General features: G+C 40.6%; 1 protein-coding gene across 1 annotated transcript in view; it reads right to left on the minus strand.

Annotated features, from left to right (window-relative positions):
- Window positions 1–8,707, minus strand: part of LOC109900890 (metabotropic glutamate receptor 2) — a 58,562-nt gene extending 49,855 nt beyond the window's left edge. Inside the window, exon 1 of the mRNA XM_031825192.1 lies at window positions 8,125–8,707. The gene's annotated coding sequence lies outside the window, so the exon portion shown is untranslated. The remainder of the gene's footprint in view (window positions 1–8,124) is intronic.
- Window positions 8,708–10,477: the final 1,770 nt, after the last annotated feature.

Here is a 10,477-nt window from a genome sequence, read left to right on the forward strand (position 1 = left end):
TACCTGTCTAACATCAGCTCGCTTGAACTGGGGTGGGAGGGGTGGCAATATTTGAGGTGTGTCCTTAAAAACAAGTGCAAAAGTGACCATTTCATGCAGTGCTAATGGGAAGTTTCAAGACCCACAAAAGTGGGTTTTAAGGCTTTAACCTTTTTCTGTGCTAAATATAACCTTTTTTAATGCTTCTTTATAGAACCACAGGAAAGGTTATTTATAGCACCATACAGGTTCCATTTAGAACCTCATGAGCATAGTTATTTATTTTTAACTTCAAGAAATGGTTCTATTTACAGTAGCACCAAAAAACGGTTCCGCTATGGTTACAAGCTAAAGAACCCTATTTGGTACTATTAAGCACAGTTTTTTGTGTGTGTACTGGGAGCTAGTTCAGTGAAGAACCATCTCCAAGGACCACATGCAAGGAGAAACCGTGTGGAAAACCACAGTGGGATCACTTTTTGAATGAAAGGTAGAAGTGAATGAATACTGTATAAAAGAGCTCTGTCTTTGGACAGTGGTTATAGCATACTTCGTTATTCGTTATTCATTATTCTAATCGAAGACAAATCCATACTGAAAAACGTAATCAAATATTTACAGTATAGCATCATGGAGTGTGAACCATACGAACACCATACCATACAATAAGTATAATCAGAGATATTCTCACACTTGGAAGAGCTCTCTTCTTCGCTAACTGGGGTTGCCATGGAAACATGATGGGCAAAAAAATAGGATGGTGGTGGGTGGGCAGGGAGGGGTAGTGGGCAGAGAGTTTTGCTGATATAAATGACAAGAGGTTTGCTGATATAAATTCGTATTATGTTGAGGTCATATCTTGTAAATTAGGGGTTGAAAATACCTGTTTGACTGGAGAGAGAGAGAGAGATAGAGAGAGAGAGCTGCATGGGTTTGTCAAACAAAGCAATGGGGGTCTTTGTAATGAATGGGAAAATACAGTGCATTCAGACAGTATTCAGACCCCTTCCCTTTTTCCACATTTTGTTATGTTACAGCCTTATTCTAAAATTGATTAAATATGTGTTCTTCTCCTCATCAATCTACACACAAAAATGCCCCCATAATGATGAGGCGAAAACAGAAATACCTTATTTACATAAGTATTCAGGCCCTTTGTAAGAAACTCAAAATAAATTGAGCTTAGGTGCATTCTGTTTCAATTAATCATCCTTGAGATGTTTCTACAACTTGATTGGAGTCTACCTGTGGTAAATTCAATTGATTGGACATAATTTGGAAAGGCACACACCTGTCTATATAAGATTCCACAGTTTACAGTGCATGTCAGAGCAAAAACCAAGCAATGAGGTCGAAAAGGAATTTTCCGTAGAGCTCCGAGACAGGATTTTGTTGAGGCACAGATCTGGGGAAGGGTACCACAGTCGCCTCCATCATTCTTAAATGGAAGAGGTTTGGAACCACCAAGAGGTGACCAAGAACCCGATGGTCACTCTGAGTTCCAGAGTTCCTCTGTGGAGATGGGATAACCTTCCAGAAGGACAACCATCTCTGCAGCAATCCACTAATCAGGCCTTAATGGTAGAGTGGCCAGACGAAAGCCACTCGTCAGTAAAAGGCATATGACAGCCCGCTTGGAGTTTGCCAAAAGACACCTAAAGGACTCTCTCTGGTCTAATGAAACCAAGATTGAAGTCTTTGGCCTGAATGCCAAACATCACACATGGAGGAAACCTGGCACTACACCTACCGTGAAGCATGGTGGTGGCAGCATCATGCTGTGGGGATGTTTTTCTGCGGCAGGGGCTGGGAAACGAGTCAGGATCGAGGGAAAAAATGAATGGAGCAAAATACAGAGAGATCCTTGATGAAAACCTGCTCCAGAGCACTCAGGACCTCAGACTGGGGCAAAGGTTCACCTTCCAACAGGACAATGACCCTAAGACAACACAGGAGTGGCTTCAGGACAAGTCTCTGAATATCCTTGAGTGGCCTAGCCAGAGCCCGGGCTTGAACCCGATCGAACATCTCTGGAGAGACCTGGAAATAGCAGTGCAGCGACGCTCTCCATCCAACCTGATAGATCTTGAGAGGATCTGCAGAGAGGAATGGGAGAAACTCCCCAAATAGAGGTGTGCCAAGCTTGTATGCTGATTTCAAAGCTGATTGCCAACAAAAACTTTATTCATTCACTTATTCGGTCTTTGTCTCACATCTCTCCCAAAGATGATCTATTGCCTGAGCGAACTGGCTGTGTTCCGACAGGCCGCCCCACTCTTGCCTTGTGAATGACGATATTACTGGTTAAAGAGACAGCACACATTTTTATAAAATAGGCTATTTGTATGCAAATATACAATAAGGAAGGGAAACAGATTGTTTGCTATCTGTAGTCCCATGGAATCAGCCAAAACAAGCTCAATAACTCAATGCAGGCACACACATTGTGTGTATTGTGGATATGCCTAGGCTTCATCTTCATTTAGCCAGTATATCAATAGAGATTTTTAATTCAAATAAATTATTACCATTATGTTGTTATGTAGATTGGTAAATACAAAGTCAAATTGATTGTATGATTGTATAATTGATTCATTAAGGCATACATGGCATCTGAAAAATGTTGAGGTAAAAAAATTGTAATGTAATAATAACTCAAAAGATGCCCAGCGATTGAAAAGAGCAGTAGCTGAGCTTAACTGTTTGGATCAAGTGCCATTCTGTGACTTTGGCTAATATGCCTTCTTTTTTTCCCAGTGGTATTGTTTTGGTATTGTTTTGGTATTGAGTATCGTAATGGAATCGAGTATTGTGATACTATACCTGGTATCGGTATCGAAGTAAAAATTCGGGCATCGTGACAACACTACTTTTTTTGTGATTTTTATTTCACAATCAACATTCAATTTCAAAGTATGATTGGTAATCTGAGAACTTTGTTAAGGGAAGCTGAGGTAATCAGTCCCATTAGCTGCTGGACACACCACCTCATCACTGATCGGAGATAGTAGCTATAGCTGTTAGTTGAAGGTGTGGCCTGGGTTTTCAATCAACCATCTCACTCATACTGTATATGCAAAACTGGTTGAAAATACATAATTTTGCCGTTGCTAAAAGGATACGGCAAGATGTTGATAATCTTTGCCAAGCTTTGGTAGTGGACATATAGAGGAGTTCATGTAATACTATTTGTAAAGATACATGTCTTAATCTTAAACGTTTCCTACCTACAGGTACCTTATCGCAGTAAACTGGTCAATCTTAAACATATACGTTTTTTCAAAAAGTTAGTACAAAAAGGAATGTGCACACCTACATCTCTCAGCACCCATGACTATAGTTAGTAATAACCTGTGGTCATAGTATGCCACCTATAGCATGTCCTGTCACTCTTCCTGTGGGTGGGCCCCTGGTGAGAAAGAGGCTAGTCAGTTCAGTCTTTGGCCAGAGAAATTTGGTCTGTGTGATTTGGTTCACTCGGCTCTCAGCAGCGTGACATACATCATCACTTTGTACACCAGGAGTGTCCGTATAGCTTCTCCCCCCTGGTGCGTGTGTGTGTGATGGTGTTCAGGGGGATATTGTTCAGTCATTCCCCAGCAACAGACAAGGAAGCAAATGAGCAGGAACAAGTGCAATGATTGCTGCTGAATCTGCCATCTCTACAGAAACACAACCCCGACATTACTGTAGACCATATGGTGCATTGATGAAACCTCTTCTCTCCCTCCAAGAGAAAAACAACTGAAACTGCCTGTGCTCCATTGGCAAGACAGTGATTCACGCTCAATCAAAATAGTGTGAGGAGAACACTTATAATGGCAAAAACTTCATAAACAACCAAATATTCTGTCCAAATCAACTGTCCATATTATTCTACAAGGTAAAGTAGACTGAGTTAACTATTTTACAATGCTACATTTTCTTCTACCTTCTATTCTGTTTTATAGCTGTTTAGATCTGTCAAGGCAAAACCCAGAACTTTTGTTTGGTGTACTTTAGTGGAGCAGGTGTTTAGCATGGCTATGATTGGTATGGTGAGATCATGAAGCATACAAATATGCCAGCCATATCCTTCTTCCTGTCTCATAGCGTGTGTACCAATAGTATCTCCTTTCTCTCGAACTGTGTACTTGTTCAGTTCCCTTTATGGATTTGAAAGGATATGACTGGTATATGGAAATTTCCTACACCAATTGACGCTTTACAATTTGTGGGGAGTAGTGAACGAGTGCACACTTCAAGAGGAAGGAGAACTTGTTGGGACTGAGCCACAGTCTGTTGTTGTAAAGCCTTCCAACAGGAGCTACAGGGTACAGGTGACCCAAAACTGTTTAATTGATGTTAGCAATCGAATCCTCCCACTCGACTGTCCCTTGTACCAGGTGGGCTTGGTAGGGACTCTCCATTTGCAGAGCCTGAGTTTAATGGAGGAATCAGGGCCAACCAAGAAGACCAAGAAGGGGGCCAAAAGGAACTAGGCCAAGGTATGGTCTAAGGACTGACTGTCATAGTCGCCCCCAAAAATCCTTAAGATATAGAACACGGACACAATGGCATCACCACATACATTTAATTAGGTTTAGTTATACAACGTTTTGATCTAAGAGTGGATCTTAGTCTGTTGATAGCAAATAAAGTCCTACTGCAAGTTCCCCAGATGTGTGTTGAAGAGATATGGGAATACACAAGCTTGAAGTATGGGAGGTAGATAGATATAAAATGATATCTCTGGCAATATTAGCAAAACATTTCCCACTTAGTAGAGCTCATAATACTTTCCCCTTAAACAGGAGACAGCAAATAACCAAGGGGACCAAGAGTCATTTGACATGAGTTGGAGCTGCTACGACAACTGTCAACTCTTGCTCAGCCTCCTCTTAGTTCTGAGGAATTTTCTATCAGGCCATGGTCATGTCATTAAATCTGGCTCGTGGCGGAATCGACCGTCACAATAGCACTTGGCAGCCAAGAGAGCTGCTCCCTCCCTACCCAGCTATCTCTGCACAATGATTCCCAGTGAAACAGGAGTTCAAAAAGAGAAGACAGTGTGCATAATTGCTCCACTTTGAACCCTCAGCTAGCAAGCTAACACACACATACAGTACCAAATCCACACCAGCCTCCCATCACGTGCATTGAATAGCTGCAGGTCTCTTCAACGCAGATCCCTCTAGCAGCATACAGTACAGCAGTCAACTGCCTCCAATACAATGTGCCTCTCTCCCTTGGAATCCAAATAATGGCATTTCTCAAATTATTGAGTGACTAAGTACAAATGTTGCTTTGAGCACATGTTTCAACCAAGCACAGGTCCTTAAGATCCATTGGTACAGTACAGTTCAATGGCTTTTACTGTACAAAGACTCCCGATTGAAGCTTCTGTTTTCATCAACTGTGGGCAGCAGACACTTGTGAACATATTGCTGTAGAAGAGTCTAGAATAGGTTCTACTGAGCTAGACTTTCAGACCAAACAGTTTGCAGTTAGTCCTCTTGGTAAGTGGTGCATGATGGCACCTTCATATGGACGGTAATGTTGTTAGTTGGTAGATGTCCCCATGCTGTGTTAAGTGGCACCCTGATCAGGTGGTGAGATGTCAGACAGCACAGCCAGTAACCCTCCCTAACAGACCTGAACACCATCACACAACACATGGTGGAGCCAGAAGGAGCCTATGCCCTGTCTGCCCTCAGACAGAGAGCCCAGCTGCTCAAGGCACTGCTCAAATACAGCCTCCATAGATTAAACACGTCTGATTGTGTCTATTATAACATTGGCATTATAATGGGTATCACCATTGGTATGAGTATGAATGGCTTGTGTGAATATAATGAGTTCTATATAATGTCATTGGTATAAGTATGATTGATGCTCAGTCTGTAATATTTAAAATAATGGCTATAGGTTCTTAACTTGTTTTAACATTTCAATAAATAAACAATTAAACAATGCGTGCTAAGATGGATATAAATATTTAATACATAACACATAAGTAGCAAGGACTTACACCCTAAGGCAACACTAACAGTAGACACCTCATGTCGATGAATGGCAATAACACCTGCAATCATAAAGAGATTAAACGTCTTATTCTAGACAGATATACCTAAAGGTGGTATCTATTTGTGACTGAAATAATCATGATTTAGATTAACCCATGTGACATAGCACCTTTCCAGCTTTTCTAACACTCCAAGTCACTACTGTGTTTCAGTGATCCATTTCATCTCTCAGTTCAAACACACGGACACACACACACACCACAGCATGCTGGTCAATTCCCTTTCTCCTCACTTGAACCAAAAATGTTAACTTCAAGACCTTCCCCCGGCACTCAACTCTGCGTTGCTATGGAATATTCATCAGTACAGCGTGAGAAAGCCCAAGACTCAATGGGCGTCAAAATGACCTCAACAAGTTCCATAGCTGAATCTAACTCTGATAGGTACTTCAGATTTCAAGTAGTTCTCACAGGGGGACATTCAGAAGGCCAACTGGTGTTCTTTTGTGATGTATCGCAAAAGTGCACACAGTAAACGGAAGCCTATTCAAACTAGAAAGTTTGACTGAATAGCCATTGTATGCTACAATATAGAGCATTAGTGACTGAGTGTCAAATTCTCACAGGAGGGTTTTGGGCTCAATCCCCCAAAAAGTAATCCAACTACGATCTACTTTTTGTGGGGTGATAAGAGGCTTTTGACTCCTTTCTACATGAGATGAATGGGGTTATTGGTCCTGTAAAGTGACCAGAGAAACAACACACAATGGGTGTGACTTCAAAAAACAGGAAGGAGGGTGGTTTTGATGGTGTTTCATGAAGAAGGATAGAGCTTAATTAGATGAATCTCTATTCCCAGTTAAATATGTTAGCCTATAGAGGAACTGCGTCTGTTTCTGGTCCTGTATGGCTCAGTTGGTAGAGCACGGCACTTGCAATGCCAGGATTGTGGGTTTAAATCCTTGGGCCACCTATATGCAGTGGTGTAAAGTCCTTAAGTAAAAATACTATTTAAAGCATTACTTAAGTCGTTTTTTGGGGGGGGAATCTGTACTTTACTTTACTATTTATATTTGTGACAACTTTTACTTCACAACGCAGAATTAACAATGAGGACAGCCTGTAGTAGCCTATGCTATAGGTAGAGAGGGCAGACAAAATCCAAGTAGCCTCAGTACCTGTTCACCACATAATGTGATCTAACGATACATTAATATAGCGCCTGGTAGGGCCTACTGTAGCCTACACTATATGCTGCTATGGTCAGCTTTAAATCTTAGGACAGATCTCGGAAGTCTCATGGAGGATGGTCATGCTTGCATGGCACATGCAGTTTTTTGGTGTGTTGATTGATTAGAATATTTCACTTGTCGTTGGCTAGCACCTGCATCTCCAGCTCTGCACGGCCAATAACATCTATCCTTTCCACGCTCTTAAGACCAACTTATCATCGTGACTTTTAAATAGGCTATTGCTCCTGTAAATCGCTCTGGATAAGAGCATTTTCTAAATGACTAAAAAGTGAAATATAATGCAATAATACAATTTCTATATAGCCTACCAGTGAGCAATACATGGCCCCTAGGATATAATTTTGTAATATACAAGGTATGATCTAGGAATAGTTCATGTTAAAACATAGTCAATACTGTGTCACATTCTTCTTGACCTGTCAAACTTTGCTTTAGATTGATAATGTGCAGAACAATAGAGCGTGGACTACAGATGAGGTGGGAGTGGAGACAACTTGTGCATGTGCTTATAAACAATTGATTCAATATTATATTTATTTGTAATAATAATAAGCCTACTCTTCCAGTATGTAATATAGCCTGCTATTGTATGCAATAGATCTTCTAAATTCAACATATTTTTTCAAATGGAAAATAATCTATTTGTAGGCTATTTCCATAAACGGCATAATTTAGCCAAATAGCATAGAAGGCTACAATGTTAAAACCTACATCGATATGGAGGTAAAATTGTATTGTACAGTTGCTATAGATCTGTAGGAAAGGCACTATTAAAGCATGTGAATAACGCTTTAGCCAATTCTATATTGATGCACAAGTATTTCTGATACAACTGGCATGCTGTGACAGTGAGTAGCCTAGCCTAAAACAGCAGAGTTAATTTCTTACCTGGTTGCATTGTTAAAGTCGGGAAGTGAGGAAACGTCGCGCGTCGGTATCCCAGGTGGAGCAGGTGTGCACTGTCCTTGGTTCTGAAATCTAGATCAGATTGGCAGGAGTGGGAAATTCCTCGACATTCTTGACCACATAGTTGTGCTCGAAATTCCAAGGCGCTGAGTGTAGGATATAGTTGGCTATTATGACTTTAAACGGACACACTGACCAGAGTAGATAGTCAAGTATAAAGTTATGTAATTCAAAATGCTCCTAAATGTCTCGATCTGCAAGCGCTCTTCAAAACCAGATTGAATGGACTGTTCATTCTGAACGTTAGAGTTAATTCTCATTAGTCAATTTAAACATCACGTGCCATTTAATAATGCGATTATAACATTCTTGCTTCATGTATTTCCAATGAAATGCCTTCAATGGCAGGGAGAGAGAGAGAGAGAGCGATAGAGATATCCTTCTCTGCAAGCGAGTTCATCAGGTCAACTTCGAAACAGACGCACCCCCTGACTGATATGCTCTGTTGTCTCGCGCGCAAATTGCTTGCTGTGTAGCAGTTGTTCTTGGAATGTAGCCTGCACTGGGTTATTGTTATGCACAAAGTACTATTTGAAATTTGCCATAATAATCTACTTGTCTTGGATCTATACAACTGTACATATTAATTAATGTCCTTTATGGAATACCTTTCCAATAAATTAATATCTAGGCATATTCCCATCTCAGGAAATCCGATATCCACCAAATGCCTTTGATGGTCTTTACTGATGGCTACTCTTGTAACTTTACACTGTTAATAACCCAAATACATTCTTGGCAGGAAGTTAATTTCAATTGCTCAGTTTAATTTCCCCATCAAGCTACAGAGACACATAAAGCTTCAGTAGCCTATGTAAACTCACATTATTTCAAGAATCTTGCCTGGCTTGGTTACTATGTAGACTGGACTTCCATTCCCATTTGGTTATGGGACTGTAAACTAGGACTGCTGCCTTCTGTTAGTGTGGAGAAGTTCAGTTGGCTGTGTTTAAGGAGTGCCTGTCCAGTGCACTGACATAGGCTACCAACTACTATCAGGGCCCCCTGCCCCCCTCTGCTTGTGCTTTACCATCTCCCTATCTACATTTAGAGGATTAAATAACAGGAGGAGTCACCATGCATAGGAACGATAGCCTACACTGTAATGGGAAAACTGTAATTTACCTGGTCATTTTAGATATTATCAAGATAAACCTTTAACCTTTATTTAACCTTTATTCAACCAAATGATGATGCATGATGCTGTATTTCTAATGGTACTGTAATTCCACACCAGAGAGTACCGTACCGTATCTTCGGAGCACCAAAAACCTTTTAACCACTAGTGGGTGCATGGTAATGTTGTTTCTGTCTCATTAACATATTTTGAGGTGTGCCTTGTAAGAGGCTATATTTGTTGCACCCGTGAGCAGTCCCAACTTAACTCGTATGTCGTTATAGTGCCCAAACCATTTAGAATGTACAGCACAGGGGACAGATAAGAGTGGCAGCAAGTCTTAAACCTTAAATGATTTAATATTTTGCGATGTCTGTCTTGCCCTGTAGTTGCTGCCAGTTTGTAAGCTTTTGTTAAGATCTCAAGAAGTGCAAGTGATGTAAAACACCAAATATTCATATGCTGTAATGTGTAAACACTTCATCAAACAGCCAACCTGCTTGCATCAATCCCTTGTAATTGCAGTAAAATAGCCAACTGTGAAATACAAACTCCTCCCCTCAATGAATGGAATTCATTCATCCATTCATTCTGATTATGGTAGCATTGACTTTTTTACAGTATAATAGACAGTATTGTACAGTGTGTCATCAAATCGAATTGTAATGTCACATGCACTTTGCTTACAAGCCCTTCCCAATGATGCAGAGTTTTAAAAAAAATAATGAAACGAAAAGTAGTTTAAAAACAAATTGAGGTAGATATGTACAAAAAAGCAAGGCAAAGTGACTAGGCATCAGGATAGATATTAATAAGAGTAAAATGAAGAACAGTAGCAGCAGCAAATGCTGAATGTAAAAGTGTGTGTATCTGTGTTTGCGTTGTGTCTGTATGCGTGTTTGTGTTGTCGGTATGCATATGTGTATGTAGTGTATGTGAATGTGTGTGGGTTTGTGTGAGTGTCCGTGTAGTGTATGTGTGAGTGTGTCAATAGTCTTGTGAGCGTGTATAGACTTAGTGCAAGATAGGATCAGCGCAGATAGGCCAGTTAACCATTAATTATGTAACTATTTAACGGTCTTATGGATATTTAGCAGTCTTATGGCTTGGGGGTAGAAGCTGTCTCAGAGCCTGTTGGTCCGAGAGCCAGTGCTCTGG

Source organism: Oncorhynchus kisutch, linkage group LG1, assembly GCF_002021735.2.
Source record: "Oncorhynchus kisutch isolate 150728-3 linkage group LG1, Okis_V2, whole genome shotgun sequence".
In the NCBI taxonomy this organism is placed as follows: Eukaryota; Metazoa; Chordata; class Actinopteri; order Salmoniformes; family Salmonidae; genus Oncorhynchus; species Oncorhynchus kisutch.